Source organism: Oryctolagus cuniculus, chromosome 6 (assembly GCF_051225735.1).
Source record: "Oryctolagus cuniculus isolate XC-2025 breed Fujian yellow rabbit chromosome 6, ASM5122573v1, whole genome shotgun sequence".
In the NCBI taxonomy this organism is placed as follows: domain Eukaryota; kingdom Metazoa; phylum Chordata; class Mammalia; order Lagomorpha; family Leporidae; genus Oryctolagus; species Oryctolagus cuniculus.
In genome coordinates, this window is record NC_142872.1 from 132,287,751 (window position 1) to 132,304,976 (window position 17,226).

Below are 17,226 nucleotides of genomic sequence, written 5' to 3' on the forward strand. Positions count from 1 at the left end.
TATCTGTCATTCTATATATATATATTTACAAGAAAACAAATACATTTTTATTTATTCACTTTTTAATAGTTTAAATCCTTGGAGGATACAGCATCATACAGATTCTGTGTCCAGTGGCCTTCGCAGGAAGATTGCTTTGAAATCTGGCATCAACCATGCCACTGTCTCCTTAAGCACTAGTAACCTTTCTCCAGATTACTCTGGTTTGGTTAGATTTGCTGCCAGGAGTGTGTTGTTCTTTGCTTTGTACACATAAGCACATCTCTTGCTCAAGTAGAATTCAATTTCATCTTGAGCATAAATACGTTCAATTTTAAGAAGCACTGAGTGCTCCCTTTGGTTCCAGAGACCTTGCTTATAGCCAACAAAAATGGCCTCACACCATAGTCTTCTAGACTTAGCTGCCTTCTAGAAGTCCTGTTCCCAGGAGGCCTCCACAGGTTCCAAGATGCCAGAAAGAGAAATATGTGTGTGTGTGTGTGTGTGTGTGTATTTTAAAGTTGAGTAGCCATGACTTGAATTGGCACTCTGATAGGTGGTGCTAGCTTCCCAAACCATGGTTTAGACAATGGTGTCACAACACCCACTCTATCAAATCAGTTTTTAAAACCAACGTATTTGAACTCTGATCTTGTGTTTTTTCCTGCATAGTGTATCATCTGTCTGTAAGATCTGATGTGATTCATAGCCATGGACTGCTGAGTTACTTAAAAAAACATAGGCTGTTAATAACCCAGAGCTAAAGACTAGGAAAATATGTCTATATAAAGATAAGGCCATTGATATTCATGGAAAGAGAGTGTAAAAACTGTTCCCTGTTTTAGTACCATCTTTTTTTTTTTTTTTTTTTTTTTTGACAGGCAGAGTTAGACAGTGAGAGAGAGACAGAAAGGTCTTCCTTTTTTGTTGGTTCACCCCCTAAATGGCCGCTACGACTGGTATGCTGTGGCCGGCACACTGCGCCAATACAAAGCCAGGAGCCAGTTGCTTCCTCCTAGTCTCCCATGTGGGTGCAGGGCCCAAGCACTTAGGCCATCCTCCACTGCACTCCCGGGCCATAGCAGAGAGCTAGACTGGAAGAGGAGCAACCAGGACAGAATCCGGCACCCCAGCCGGGACTAGAACCCGGAGTGCCAGGGGCGGCAGGCGGAGGATTAGCCAAGTAAGCCATGGCACCGGCCTTAGTACCATCTTTAAAAAGAACACGAAGTGTAATGCATTGGACAAATCTATAATTTATGTGAATTTTATAACCAATACTATCTTCTAGATGTCACTATCATATATTCCCTTTTATGTATAATATAATTGATATCCTTTCAATAAGGTAAGATATTGGATGTAGCTTTAAAAATTCTATGGGTATTTTATTAAGACTGCTTTTGAACTCATTCACTTGTTTTATATGCACAAATGAAAAAAGTTTATGCAGTAACAAAACTCAGTTGCTTTACTAAAATTTTATGACTTTAAGCTCGAAACAAAAAGGAAAGAGGAAGTGTTTTATTGATAAACTTTTCCGGTACATAGCTGCTTGACAAATGGCTGTACAGCTGTTTGCAGTAACACAGAAGACATGTCTAATTTTGATCATTGTTACGTAAGCATTCCTTGTTTGTTCTCGTAGAGTTGTTTGCTAAAAGTTTATATAACCTGCCTGAAGGTCCTTCTCAAGGAAGAGTTTCAGAAATGTCTTAAGCTGATGGTCTGTGAGGGAAATTTTGTGTGTTTGTGTGGGTCTAGGCACATGAGCATGCGTGTGATTCATACATCTCTTTTTACAAAGGAATAGAGGGAAAACAGGAAGTTATTTCAACCAAGCAGAAAATCACATCAGATTATAATCAGTGACTAGGTCAGACACTACATAATGCTCTCTTCAACTTAAGGTTTCTTGAAAGCTCACAAGTCGAAGGAAGTGAGATCCTGGGATTTTTAACTTGCACTGGGGGCAAAGTTATTCTTTCATGCTGAAGAGGTGTGAAGAAAAATTCTACTAGGAAAGACAAGCTTTTAAAAGAGTTGGCTGGGGGCCAGCGCTGTGGTGCAGTGGGTTAAAGCCGTGGCCTGCAGCACCAGCATCCCATTTGGGTGTCGGTTCTAGTCCCAGCTGCTCCTCTTCTGATCCAGCTCTCTGCTATGGCCTGGGACAGCCCAAGTCCTTGGGCCCCTGCACCCATGTGGGAGACCCAGAGGAAGCTCCTGGCTTCGGATCAGCGCAGCTCCAGCTGTTGGGGCCATCTGGGGAGTGAACCAGCAAATGGAGGACCTCTCTCTCTGTCTCTACCTCTCTCTGTAACTCTGTCTTTCAAATAAGTAAAATAAATATATATAAAAAAGAGTTGGCTGTATAATTTTCCAAAACAACAATATTTTACACTTAGAAATAAAATTTATTAAAGGGAATAATTTATCAAAATTAAAACTATAGGAATTAAAACACAGTGTAAGGCATAGAGTTATGTGGCCTCTTGTATGGCTGATCTTTTTAAGGTTTATTTATTCTAAAGGCAGAGTTACAGAGAGATAGAAGGAGGGAGGGGGAGAGAGAGAGAATGAGAGAGATATATAGGGAGGGAGGGAGGGAGGGGGAAAGAGAGAGATTCCATTCTCTGGTTCCCTACCTAAATGGCTGCAGAGTCCAGGGCTGGGCCAGGCTGAAGCCAAGATCCTGGAAGTACAGCTTGATCTCCTGTGTGGGTTGCAGGAGCCCAAGCACTTGCACCGTCTTCTGCTGCTTTCTCAGGTGCATTAGCAGGGAGTTGGATTGAAAGCGAGGCAGTTAGGACTTGAACCATTGCTCACATGGAGTACTCATGTGGGATGCCGTTGTAGCAGGCAGTGGCTTAGCCCACCGCACCACAGTGCTGCCTCCTGATTAGGTTTATGATTGAGGTCTATTTGTACCAATTAGAGTTCTTTCTTCTGCAAAAAGACCCAATTCCCAATGGCCTGCTTTGATTGAGACAAACGTTTTCTATAGAGAAGAAGCCTGGAGTGAAATAGCTAGTAGTTAATGTTGAGAAGAAAGGCATTGCTTAAAAAAAAAACACTCAAATTGGATATCTACTGTTACTTATTTAGGCTAAAACAACATAAGCACTAACCTTCTAGAGTAGAAATTATTTATCTGTTTCTCCATCGAGAGTATCTGATACAAAGTCACCAGTCATTAGGTGTGATTATAACTCATTCTTGTCCCACTAAGCCATGATATCAATCTCTTTTGATGAGAACTATGTTAAGGAATTTTCCAGTAAAGATGACTTAAAGCTCGTCTTGTGGGTGGAGGCAGGATGTTGTGGCACATCAGGTTACGATGCTGCTTGAGATGCCTACATCCTCAGTACTATGCTTCCAGTCCGGCTTCCTGCTAATGTGCATGGGAGGCAACCAATGCTGGAAGCAAGTACTGAGGTCATTGTCATCCACCAGTGAGGGAGACTCAGATGAACTTCCTGGCGTCTGACTTCAGCCTGGCCCAACCGTGGCTGTTGCAGACATTTGGAAAGTGAACCAGAGGGTGGAACATTCTTTCCTTCTGTCTCTGTTTCTCCTTCTCTCTGTCCCTTTGCCTTTCAAATCAAGAAACAAATATATGCTGCTCTATAAATATTTTGGAAGAAATCGGAGGAAAAAAATTGTGGTTAAAAGCATGGACTTTGGTATCAGACCAGGTATAATTTGTCTAAGCCCCCACTTTCATTTTCCATAAAGTGGGAGTGATAATAGATCCTACCTGCTATACAGCAATGCAGTGCTTACCAGTTGTATTAGTTTCCTATTGCAGTTGTAATGTATTACCAAAAAGTCAGTGGCTGAAAACACAAATTTATTATCTTAAATTCCTAACAGTCCAAAGCCCAGAATACAGTCACAAGGCTAAAGTCAGTGTGGCAGTAGAGCTGTGTTCCTTTCTGGAGAGATCCTGGGACTTTTAATTTACAGTGGGGCAAAATTATTATTTTTTTTTCCCGAAAGACTTACAGAAAGGGGGTGAAGGGAGGACTAGGGAGGGGGGAGGGGGGAGGTCTTTTATCTGCTGATTCATCTCTTAGATGATTTCTTCATTCATGCCCACCAACCAACTTCAAAGCCAGCAATGGCCAGTCAAGTTTTTCTCATATCGTACCCTATCACACTGACTGTCCTGCCTTTCTCTTCCTTTTATAGGGACCCTTGGAATTACATTGCACCCACTGGAAAACAAGGGATAATTTCTTTTCTCATGGGCAACCTTAATTTCATCTGCAACCTTAATTTCCCCTTGCCAAGTAAAACACCATTCACCAATTCTAGGGATTAGGCCGAGGATACCTTTAGGAGTCCTTATTCTGTCTACCATGTCAGAGTACCTGCCACTAAGTAAACACTCAAGAAAAGTTAATTTTTGCTGTTCCTAACCAGAGGGTGAAAGAACCCTTTTCTGAATGTTTTTTGTTGTTTAGGTAATATACCAATGGACCAGTGTCCCAGAACCAGACAAGCACAGGGCCTGAGCACATTGCATTTCAACACCTTTTACAAACAGTGGCTTTGGCACTTTGCCTGCTGAGCTGAACAGCAAACAGCAGGGTTGTTTCATCTGACCCAGATACGCATGTTCTTAACCTTTTTTGTTCTCTCTTTACACCTTTTCCCCCTTTTTTAGAGTGTATTTTACTGCTATGGTTTATGTTCAGCTGACTCCTCAAAAGCAGGACTTGATTGCCACCCTTTCTGTCAAGCTTTAAGGAGCACATGTCCAGTTTTGAGCGAGGTACGTGCCCCCTGATTTCCCATGTGTCTCTGGAAACATCTCCAGCCCTCTAATGGCTGTTTTTGACTCCAGCCGTCCCTTCCTCCCTGTGGTTGCCAGGACAGCAGCACTCTTTCTGCCATGCTGTGTGAACATTCGGAGTCACCTGCCCTTTTGTACTCCCTGTTACTCTCACAAGTTCTCTCAAATAGTCATGCTCCTCGTTCTATTCAAGTTCAAGTTTTCTGTGCCCTTGTCTGGACCACAAGCATAGCCTCCCAGCTGTCTCCTGCTTTCCTTCCTTGACTGAGCCCAGGAAAGCTCTGGTCTCCGCTTTCCATTTATTCTGCCTTACATCAGTCCTTGTAAATCAGTCCTTGTCAGCCTGCTGAAGGATTCAGGGAACTATTTTTAAGCAGCCACCATATGCCAGACACTGTGCTTAGACATTTGGCATATGGTATCTCATTTAATCCTAACCGAATGCCCTGGCAGGTAGATATTATTTCTCCTTTTTCTCTGGTGAGGCAACTGGGGCATACAGAGCTTTTATATAACTCAGCCAAAGCTGAATGGTAAGTGGCAAACTGAGATTCAGTTTCCCATGTATCTGATTTCAAAGTCCTTTGTTTTACCACTCCTTTAGGGCCCCATCACCTGGCCTTGTTTTTGGGGTGCCCATTTTATCAAGGCTTGCCTGAATTCACATGCTTGTCTTCCAGTGCCTTACTGTTTGGTCAGTAGTCATTTCTGTAAGCAGCTGAAAACTGCGATATGTCCTATTTCATATCACATATTTGTACTTGTCAAACACCTCCCTCTGACGTGGTTTGCTGATTAATCCAGGTACATTCCGCATATTGAAGAGAAAAGGAGGGGCAGCGAGGGAAACAAGTAATTTTTGCAGGTGTGGGTGTCGCTGAGCCACCGTAAATTGCAGTGCTTGTGGAAGTAAATGATTCTGAGAGATTAGGTTCTTTTGCCACTAGAGATCAACTCTGAGTGCCCAGTGACAAGCCAAAACATGCTTTGGTTCTTTGACACCCACAAAGGAAACAGAAACCAGTTTAGCAACTTTGTAAGTGGGTGCAGAGGGATTCCTATAAATAAAGCTTCCCATTGTGCCTTCCTGGTCATGTTAGATTTGGAATGCTGATGGGTTTATACTGTCTTATACTGAACTTTTAGTGGTAATATCATGAATTCAGTTCCAGCTCATTTAGTTCATTCAGTGCATTTTTTCAGTATTCCTCGAGTTTTTATATTTTTTTTGAGAAGCTGAAAGACAAGAGAGAAGGAAACAGATTCAGAGAGAAAGACAGAGAACTACCCAAAGTTCATGCTCCAAGTGCCCAGAGTGGCTGGGGCTAGACTAGGGCTGCAAGAAGCACCTGGGAATGTAATTCAGATCTCCTGTGTGAGTGGCAGGAATCCACGTACTTGAGGCATCACCCTGCCTCCCAGGGTCTGCTGTGATAGGGGACTGTAGTCAGGAACCAGAGAAGAGAATGAAACCCACCGCTCCTGTGTGGTACATGGGCATCTTAGCTGTGAGACTGAATGTCTACCCCTAGCATTCTCAATTTGGTACTACTCAAAGGTGACATAAATTATAAAGTTCACTTTACATAATGGACTTTGTCCTGTCCCTCCATCACTCCCACCTTATCCTGTCTGGGAAATAGCCCTTAAACTGTCTGGAGTCATTACAGTGTCAATAGACAAAATTGGAAGGCATATGATAGATTACACTAAAGTATTATATCAATATGGAATGTACTAAAGCTGAAAGCTTCACTGTGGTTATGTAGGTGAATATTCATATTCATGGAAATTATGCACCTAAGTGTTTAAGGATAAAGTGTCAAGATGCAAGTAATTTGCCCTGAAATGGTTCAACATATATGGTTTCAATATATACATTTTGTGTGTGTGACAGAAGGAAAGAGAGAATGCAAACATAGAGCCAGTGGGTTAAAGTACTAATAGTTTAATTGACCTAAAGAGTAAATATGAAGGAGTTTTTAAAGGGATCATGGATAATGTGAACTATGAAAAAATGACCTGGATTTCAAAATTTGTGCACTAAAATAACAGCTTTTTGATTAATTCTCCATGAATCTTATGAAGTGCATTCTTTCTAAGCAGTATCAATTCTCATTTATGGGCAGATGATACTCAAATTTAAATTCCATCTGAGATTAGCAGAAACTCTACACCTGTGGGTCTTATTGTTTCCTAGAAATATTCACAGGCTATTTCACAGGTATTCAAACTGCAGCATCTCTTAAATTGGTATTATAATTTCCCCTTTTTTAAAAAAACTATTTGAGGGAGGGAGGGAGAGAAGGAGAGAGGAGGGAGGGAAGGAAAATGAGAAAGTGGAATCTCTTATTTATTGGTCTGTGTCCCAAATGCCCTCAATGTCTTGAGCTGGGCCAGGGCCAGAGCCAGAACCAGGTCCCAGAAATTCAATCCAGGTCTCCTGTGTGGGTGGTAGGATCCCAATAACTTGAGCAATCACTGAAACCTCCAAGGATGTACTTTAGTGGAAGATGTGGGACTCTTAACAGACATCTTTTTTTTTTTTTTTTTTTGACAGGTAGAGTTAGACAGTGAGAGAGAGAGAGACAGAGAGAGAAAGAGAGAAAGGTCTTCCTTCCGTTGGTTCACCCCCCAAATGGCCACTACAGCCGGCGTGCTGTGCCGATCCAAAGCCAGGAGCTTCCTCCTGGTCTCCCATGCGGGTGCAGGGCCCAAGGACTTGGGCTATCCTGCACTGCCCTCTCCGGCCACAGCAGAGAGCTGGACTGGAAGAGGAGCAACTGGGACAGAATCCGGCACCCTGACCAGAACTAGAACCCGGGGTGCCGGCGCCGCAGGCGGAGGATTAGCCTAGTGAGCCTCGGCGCCAGCCTTAACTGACATCTTAAGCACTGGGCCAAATGCCCACCCCATCGCTTTTAAATAGGTGTTTCCTTCAGTGTTCTCTAGTACCCAACAAGATTATTATCCCACCTGAGCTCCTAACAGAACCATTACAATAAGTCATGGGATCCTAACTCTTCTACACTGTAAAGACATTCTAATTGATCTGCCTCTTTTGATTCCTAATACCATTATTTAGCCTCATGTATCACATGGGTTATAATCACCACCTCCTAGGTGGTGTCCTTAATGAGGATATTATCCCCATCCATTTCCTTCTGTTTCCTGAAGTGTGGCTACTTTCTAGAGTTCTAGTCTGACCTTGTTAATGCTCTAAAGACTAAGTGTCTACCTATTGCCCTCAGATTAAAATCCAAATCCTCAAAATAATTCATAAGGCACATGAAGACCCAGGTTCTTACCTATTTTTTGATTCTCACCTCTCTCTTCTCTCTCTCTACCCTATCTGTCTTATCCTTTCTCATACCCTGCTATGGTCACACTGAACATTTTTTGGTTGTAGTTTGTCTGGCCTCCACACCTTTGCTCATGCTAGTCTCTATGCTTTGAGAACTTTTCTCTCTCTAGCTCCCAACTGCTTTTTCAGCAGATCACCCTGTTTATCTGATTAATTTTTCCTTTTAAACCCTCATAGATGACATTCTTCTAAGCAACATTCATGACATCCTATGTCTGAGCTAACCAATAATTAGAAGCAAATTTAAGATAAAATAATACATTTGTGAACTAGCACAATGCATGTAAACATCCACTCAGTCCATAAGGCTTTCCCTAAATATTTAACGAACACCTGTTATATGTCCAGCAACTGCTGGTTAGCTCTTTGAACAGATATTTGTTGATTTCCTACAATAAATGCAGGAACTTTGGGGTGCTGAGACTACAGGAATGAACCTCCTTAGAGCTTAATTGTAGTGGGTATAACTAAGCACCAACGTGCAAATGTTTAATATCAGTTAGTGGTAAGTGTCAAAAAGAAAAACACAAAAGAGTATGCTATCTTAGATATGGTAGTCCCATATCTTCCCAAGGAAGAGGTATATGACCAGGAATCTAAATAAAACAGAGAAAGAGCAAGCCAATGGATTTGGGTAGAACCCAGGGGGAGTTACATGGGCAAAGACTACAGCTTGGTGTTTTCAGAGAACCACAAAGAGGTCCCCTTTGTGTGTTAAACTCCATGAGCAAGCGAGTATTGACAGAAAGAAGTTTGAGGGCCAGAACCTCAAATTAGAAATTAGCAGAGCATCTACTTTGTTAAATAGAATCTAGTCATGATACCAGTTTCAATTATGCTTATTATTTTGCACCTGAACACAAACTAGACTGCATTTTGTGGAGGAAGAAGGCCACCAACAGGAGAGCAACCCCAAGTGGAAGTTGCTGTTCTAAGGATTCATGATTCAGAATTGGATGAACCCTGGAGAACTAGAAGGGTGACCTTAGAAGGGCAGCAGCAGGAAGATCAAAGTGTAAACCAGCAGTGCTGATCAGATAGCCTTGACATGTCATCTGTTCCCTCTGCCCTTCCCAACCGCATTCATTCTTGACTGTTCCAACATCTTGATTCCTTTTCAGCTATTAGGTGATGATGGAGAGTACTTTTGCCTTTCAACTACACCAGAGACTTTCCAGGAAGTGAAATATGATATTCTAAAAATCAAATAATAAATATTGGGGCCAGTGTTGTGGCATAGAGGGTTAAGCTGCTATCTGCAGTGCCAGCATCCTATAAAAGCATTGGTTCAAGTTCAAGCTGCCCCACTTCCCATTCACTTCCCTTCTGATGTGCCTGGGAAAGCTGCGGAGAATGGACCAAGTGCTTGGGCCTCTGCACCTACATGGGAAGCCCAGATGAAGCTCCTAGCTCTTGACTCTTGGCTTTGGCCTAGCCCAGCACTGGCTGGTGCAGCCCTGTGGGGAGTGAACCAACAGATGAAAGATCTGTCTTTCATCTCTGTCTCTCCATCTCTCTCTGTAATTCTGATTTTCAAATAAACAAATAAATATTTAAAAAAAGTAATAATAACAAATCCCAGGGTATTTTTCATCTATTGCCAACTAGATATATATACATGTGTGGAGTGAAAGTATTTAAAAACAATAAGCTAAAGTTCATTCTATCTTTCAAGAGAACTATCTTGTTTCAAGGATTGACCATTATGACTGAAAGACCTTTACTGTTTTCCAAAATTATATCAAATTATATCAGTCTGTATTAGTTCATCATTTTCCCCTTCATTTTCTTCTGTTTATTCTTTGTTTTTCCTCTTCTTGATCTATATAATCTTTTTTAAGAAATTTCTATTTATATAAAGAGAACAGATTTCATGTGTTTCATATATACAGTTTTTTTAAAAAAAATATTTATTTATTTATTTGAAAGTCAGAGTTACACAGAGAGAGGAGAGGCAGAGAGAGAGAGAGAGAGAGAGGTCTTCCATCCACTGGTTCACTCCCTAGATGGCCACAACATTCAGAGGTGTGCTGATCCGAAGCCAGGAGCCAGGAGTTTCTTCCGAGTCTCCCATGCGGGTGCAGGAACCCAAGGCCTTGGGCCATCTTCTACTGCTTTACCAGACCACAGCAGACAGCAGGTCTAGAACTGGCGCCCATATGGGATGCTGGTGCTTCAGGCCAGGACTTGAACCCGCTGTGCCACGGCGCCGGCCCCTCATATATAGAGTTTTAAGAACATACTAATACTTCCCACACTACTCACTCCTTCTTCCTTTACTCCCACCCTCACTCTTCGTTTCTTATTTTCTTTTAATTTTTGCAATGACATACTTTCTTTTTTTAAAAAAAAAGACTTTATTTTATTTATTTGAAAGAGTTACAGAAAGAGGTAGAGACAGAGAGAGAGGTCTTCCATCTGCTAGTTCACTCCTCAGATGGCTGCAATAGCTGGAGCTGCACTGATCTGAAGCCAGGAGCCAGGAGCTTCTTCCAGGGCTTTAACCCGCTGTGCCACTGTGCTGGCCCTGCAATGACATACATTCTTTTTTTTTTTTTTTTTTTTTTTTGACAGGCAGAGTGGACAGTGAGAGAGACAGAGAGAAAGGTCTTCCTTTTGCCGTTGGTTCACCTTCCAATGGCTGCCGCGGCCGGCATACCACGCTGATCCGAAGCCAGGAGCCATGTGTTTCTCCTGGTCTCCCATGGGGTGCAGGGCCCAAGCACCTGGGCCATCCTCCACTGCACTCCCGGGCCACAGCAGAGAGCTGGACTGGAAGAGGGGCAACCGGGACAGAATCCGGTGCCCCGACCGGAACTAGAACCCGGTGTGCCGGCGCCGCAAGGCGGAGGATTAGCCTATTGAGCTGCGGTGCCGGCAACATACTTTCAATTTATCTTATAATCATAAGCTTAAGCCATCACTAAATAAAGAATTCAACAAGTAGTAAGTAGAACAACCACTATTCCTCAAGAGTATAGACAAGGGCTAATAACAAGAATCAAGTCTCAAATGTCGGTTTCATTCATATACATTAAATTATTTTGTACTCCTAGTTATCACATATCAGAGAGAACATGATTTACTTTTAGGACTGGCTTATTTCACTAAGCTAATGGTCTCCAATTGCATCCATTTTATTGAGAAAGACAGGATTTCATTCTTTTGTATGACTGAGTAGTATTCCATTGTGTGTGTGTGTGTGTGTGTATATCACATTTCTGTATCCAGTCATTAGTTGTTGCATACCTGTGTTGATTCCATATCTTAGCTATTGTGAATTGAGCTGCTATGAACATGAGTATACAGATCAAACTTTCATGTTCTGAATTCATTTCCATTGGGTAAATTCCCAGGAGTGGAATGGCTGGGTATATGGAAGACCTATTTTAGATTTCTGAGCACTCTCCATAATGTCTTCCATAATGGCTGTAGTAGTGTTTGTTCCCACCATCAGTATATTAGAATACCTTTTTCTCCTCATCCTCTTCAGGATTCATTATTTTTAAAATTTTTACCTAGAAACATTTTATTTAAGATATATAAACTTCATGTATTTCATATATACAAATTTAGGAACATATTTGTAATGAAGTAAAAACTCATTGTGGATTTCATTTAATTTTTCTGATGGCTAGTGATCCTTATCATCTTTTCATGTATTTGTTGGCCATTTGTATTTAATACTTTGTCTGTTCATATCCTTAGCCCATTTCTTAGCTGAATTGTTGATTGTTGTTGTTGAATTTCTTGATCTGCTTATATTCTGGATATTTAATCCTTTATCAGATACATGGTTTCAAATATTTTCTCCCATTCTGTCAGTTGCCTCTTTGTTAATCATTTCCTTGGCTGTGCAGAAGCTTCTTAGCTAGATATAATCCCATTTATCTGTTTTTTCTTTTATTGACTGTGCTTCTGCTGTCTTATCCAAGAATTATTTGCCTATGATAGTGTTTTGCAGTGTTTCCCCTATATTTTCCCTAGTAAATTAATGATTTCAAATCTTATGGTTATATCTCTGTTTCATTACAAGTGGGTGTAAAGTAGGGGTCTTGGTTCATACCTCTACATAAGGAGATCCAATTTTCCCAACATCGTTTGTTGAAGAGACTGTCTTTTCTCCAGGGAGTCATTTTAGCTTATTTATCAAAGATTGGTTATAGAAGCATGGATTAATTTCTTGGGTCTCCAGTCTGTTCCATTGGTCCACATGACTATTTTTGTGTCAGTACTACACTGTATTGATTATAACTACCTGATGAATCTTGAAATCTGACATTGTGATGCCTCCAGCTTTGTTTTTATTGTTTGATGGTTTTAGTTATTCAGGGTCTCTGGTATTCCCACTTAAAATATGGGATCGTTTTTTCTAGACATGGGAAGAATGTCCTTGGTATTTTGACTGGGAGTACACTGAATCAGTAAGTTGCTTTGGATAGTAGTGACATCTTAGCAATATTAATTCTTCAAATCCATGAACATAGAATCATTTTCCATTTTTGTGACTTCTGTTTCTTTCTGTGATGTGTTATAATTTTCACTGTATAGATCTTTCATGTCCTTGAGTATAATTATCCCAAGGTATATGAATTTTGGGGTAGCAATTGTGAATGGTACTGATCTTACAAACTCTTTCTCAGCCATGGCATTGTTTTTGTATACAAATGCTATTCATTTCTGTGCATTGGTTTTATTTTTTGCAACTTTGCCAAACTCACTTATGAGGCATTTGGTTCCTCTGCATACAGGATATATCATCTGCAAACAGGGATAATTTGACTTCCTTTCACATTTGTATCCATTTGCTTTGTTTTTGTTACCTAATGGCTTTTGTTAGAACTTCCAGAACTATATTGAATAGTAATGTAGCGAGTGGTCATCTTTGACTAGTTCTGGATCTTAGTGGAAATGCTTGCAGCTTTTCCCCATTCAGTATGATGCTGGTGTGGGTCTGTCATCTATCGCCTTGCTTGTGAAGTGGTATGTTCCTTCTATACCCAATTTAATCAAGACTTTTTATAACAAAAGGGTATTGGATTTTACCACATGCTTTCTCTGCATCTGTTGATATAATCATATGATTGTTATTCTTCAGTTTGTTAATGTGATGTATCATGTTTATTTATTTGCACATATTGAATCATCTCTGCATCCCAGGGATAAATACCACTAGTCCAGGTGGATGATCTTTTTGATATGTTGTTGGATTTGATCAGCTAGCCTTTTGTTGAGGATTTTGCATCTATGTTCATGAGGGATATGGTCTTTTTTTTAAAAGATTTTTATTTATTTATTTGAGAGGTAGAGTTACAGACAGTAAGTTGGAGAGACAGAGAGAAAGGTCTTCCTTCTGTTGGTTCACTCTCCAAATGGCCACGATGGCCTGACCGAAACTGCACCAATATGAAGCCAGGAGCCAGGAGCTTCTTCTGGATTTCCCTTGTAGGAGCAGGAGCCCAAGGACTTGGGCAATCTTCTACTGCTTTCCCAGGCCACAGCAGAGACCTGGATTGGAAGAGGAACAGCCGGGACTAGAACTGATGTCCATATGGGATGCTGGCACTGCAGGCGGAGGATTAACCTACTGTGCCACAGCACCAGCCCCAAGGGATATTGGTCTTTAGTTTTCTTTCTTTGTTGTATCTTTTCTTGTTTGGCAATTAAGGTGATGCTGGTCTCATAGAAGGAGTTTGGGAGGATTCAATCCCTTTCAATTCTTTTAAATACTTAAGAAGAATAGAAATTAGTTCTTCTTTAAAAGTTTGGTAGACAAGAGCTGAATTCTTTATTTAGAGGATAGTTAAGCTTATGATTACAAAGTATATTGAAAGTATGTGTCTGCAAAAATTAAAAGAAGAATAAGAAGGGGGAGGGAGGATGGGAGTGAAGGATGGTGGGAGGATATTATGGGCAGTATCATTATACTCTTAAAACTGTATATATAAAATGCATGACATTTGTTCCCTTTATATAAATTTTTTAAAGATTTTTTATTTGAAAGAGGTACAGAGAGAAGGAGAGGCAGAGAGAGAGAGAGAGAGAGAGAGATCTTCCATCTGCTGGCTACTCCCCAGTTGGCCACAACAGCCAGAGCTGCACAAATACAAAGCCAGGAGCCAGGGGCTTCTTCCAGGTCTCCCTTGTGGGAACAGAGCCCCAAGGATTTGGGCCATTCTGTACTGCTTTCCCAGACCATAGCAGAGAGCTGGATCAGAAGTAGAACAGCCGAGACTTGAACCAGCACTCATATGGGATGCTGGCACTGCAGGTGGCAGCTTTACTCACTTCGCCACAGTGCCGCCCCACCATATAATCTTAAAGATTGACTCTCTTTTGTTGGAAAAAAAAAAAAAACAATTTTCTGATAAGAACTCTATTTCAAGTTACATGAGATAAGTAAAACTAAATAAATAACAGAAGAGAAACTAGAAAAAAGAAAGCATGAAGTGAAAATGCTCCATCTAATGTATATAATTCATGTCCAGTGAAATTTTATAAAGTAAAAATTTTAAAATATATACCAAGAAGCAGTCTCTGAAGCTCCATTTATGTAAATATTTTAATCAGATGTTAACTTTACATAATGCTTTTAGGATTTAATGATCTTCATGTAAATTGTGTAACCTCTTACATGGGTAAACATCATTCATTTTCCTCAAGGGATTTTTATTACAAGACCTTGAAGTCAAGCTCAAAATTCATTTCTCCTTATAACCTGAGGTTTTTCTTTATTTCATGTCCAGTTTTGAATTTTGTAAATCAAATAATAAAGAGATCTTTATTTTCTATTTTATTATTTTAAAAGATTTATTTATTTATTTGAAAGTCAGAGTTACACAGAGAAAGGAGAGGCAGAAAGAGAGAGAGGTCTTCCATCCAATGGTTCACTCCTCAATTGGCCGCAACGGCCAGAGCTGCGCCAATCTGAAGCCAGGAGCCAGGAGCTTCTTCCTGGTCTCCCATGCGGGTGCAGGGTTCCAAGGACTTGGGCCATGCTCCACTGCTTTCCCAGGCCATAGCAGAGAGCGGGATCAGATGCGGAGCAGCCGGGTCTTGAACCAGAGCCCATATGGGATGCAGGCAGTTCAGGCCAAGGCGTTAACCCACTGCACCACAGCGCCAGCCCTGGAAACCTTTGTTTTCAAGAGTTCTTCCTAATGCATTTCTATATTATCAAGCATGTTGTATTGTCATGGTTTGCCTTGACAGAGCAAGCAATAGATGAAATGCCCACCTACTTTAATGGCTGTCATCATAGTAATTATTTGAAAAGTCAGCATTTATTGAGTACTTCTTATATGCCAAGTATTGTTGTAAGTACCCTGTATGTGTTAAATGTTTTAATCCTCACAACATGTAGGAGGTAAGAAATCTTAAAATCCTGGTTTCACAGGTGACAAAACTGAGAAGCAGGTATGTTAAGTGGTTTACTTCAGTTCCATGCCTGGAAAGTGGAGGCCCAGAGATTTTAACTCCGATAGACTGTCTCCAGAGTCCTGTTTGTACTCTGCAGTACTTGCTCTCAGAAAAGCATTAGCCAGTGGAACTCACGGAAAGCAGGACAAGTGGACTGCTTAGTGCACAGTGCTGAGAAACCTTACAGAAGGGGAGAAGTCAATGGAAAACGTGTTCTGTCACTAATGAGACATTCTTCCAAGGGAAGAACGTTGAACTTTAAGAGACTTTTTTTCTGTGGTCAGAAATCAGTTGACTGACTCCCCATTGTAACTCCTGTGTTTAGTGTAGGCTTATTTCAAACAAGTAAGTTTGCTCGGTAGGCAACATTAATTTTTATTATATGCTACCTGCTATGATTTAGTGAAAGCTCTTTTATGTAAGCTAAACTTATAGGAATGTTGTTAGGTGCTTATTTTCCATGAAACCCTGTACACATGCTATATCCTATAAATCTTAGTCACTGTAAGAAGTTCGAAATTTCTTTTAAGAATCACTCTTAAATACCTAATCTGGTTCCTCCAAGCCCCCAAAAAGCAGTTAAAGCTTGGTAAGTGAGCTCTCTCGTACAGAAAAGCTGAATGATTTTCTCAGGCCAGGGAGAGTTGTTTTCCTTTGAATCCTGAAGAGCTTTGAGAATTGACATTCTGTATCACTCATTGTCTGATTCATGTTTGGTTACCTATTGGGCTCTTTACCTGACACAGAGGTGTTCTTTTTTGGTCTTTTGTGGAATACATTTTGATAAGAGAACATAGCAGAAGATGTCACGTCTGAGGTGAAGGCTATCTTCATACCATTGTCATGCTCTATTAGCAAAGTAACTTTATAATCCTACCTGCCAACAATTAACATCTACAAATGGGAGGGATCATGACTCCAAATGTGCCTAAGTCTTAGAAATACTTTTTACTATATTTTTTCCTTTTACAAAAGGTCTCTCCCCACCATCTTTGAAAAGAAAAATCTACTTTAAACATGCTCTAATTATATAATCCAGATTTATCAATTTTTCGATCAATAAACCTGAGCATTTAAACTCACGGTAGGGGCAGTCATTTGGAGTAGAAGTTAAGACGCTTCTTGGGATGTCAGAGTGCCTGGGTTCCAGTCTCAACTTTACTCACAATTCCAGCTTCCTGCTAATACACACCCTCAGAGGCAGCAGTGACTCCAGCACACTGGTCCCTGCCACCCATATAGGGATCCCAGATTTATTTCTTGGCTCCCTGCTTTGGCCTGGCCCAGCCTGGGCTATTACATTGATTTGAGGAATGAGCTAGAAGATGGGAGATCTTTGATGTTTGTCTGTCTCTGTCCCTTAGGCTTTAAAAAAATAAAATAAAAAGTATCACATTATCATAAATTGATCAGTCTACATGGTGTGTTATTAGATGTGATGTAAGGAAAATAAATAAAGAACTGAACAAGAATAAAATAAACAACTATACTGGAAAATAATCTCGAATAAAAACTAGAGGAGATATTAGAAGCAATGGTGTGGGGCCGGCACTGTGGCGTAGCAGGTTAAGCTGCTGCCTGAAGTGCCAACATCCCATATGGAAGCTGGTTTGAGTCCCAGCTGCTCCACTCCTGATACAGCTCTCTGCTCTGGCCTGGGAAA

General features: G+C 40.8%; 1 protein-coding gene and 1 pseudogene across 3 annotated transcripts in view; one reads left to right on the forward strand and one right to left on the reverse strand.

Annotated features, from left to right (window-relative positions):
• The window catches only part of OXR1 (oxidation resistance 1), a 796,801-nt gene that overhangs the window by 631,680 nt on the left and 147,895 nt on the right, over positions 1–17,226 (forward strand). The window lies entirely within an intron of this gene.
• On the reverse strand, positions 71–16,342 carry LOC138850028 (large ribosomal subunit protein eL33 pseudogene; annotated as a pseudogene).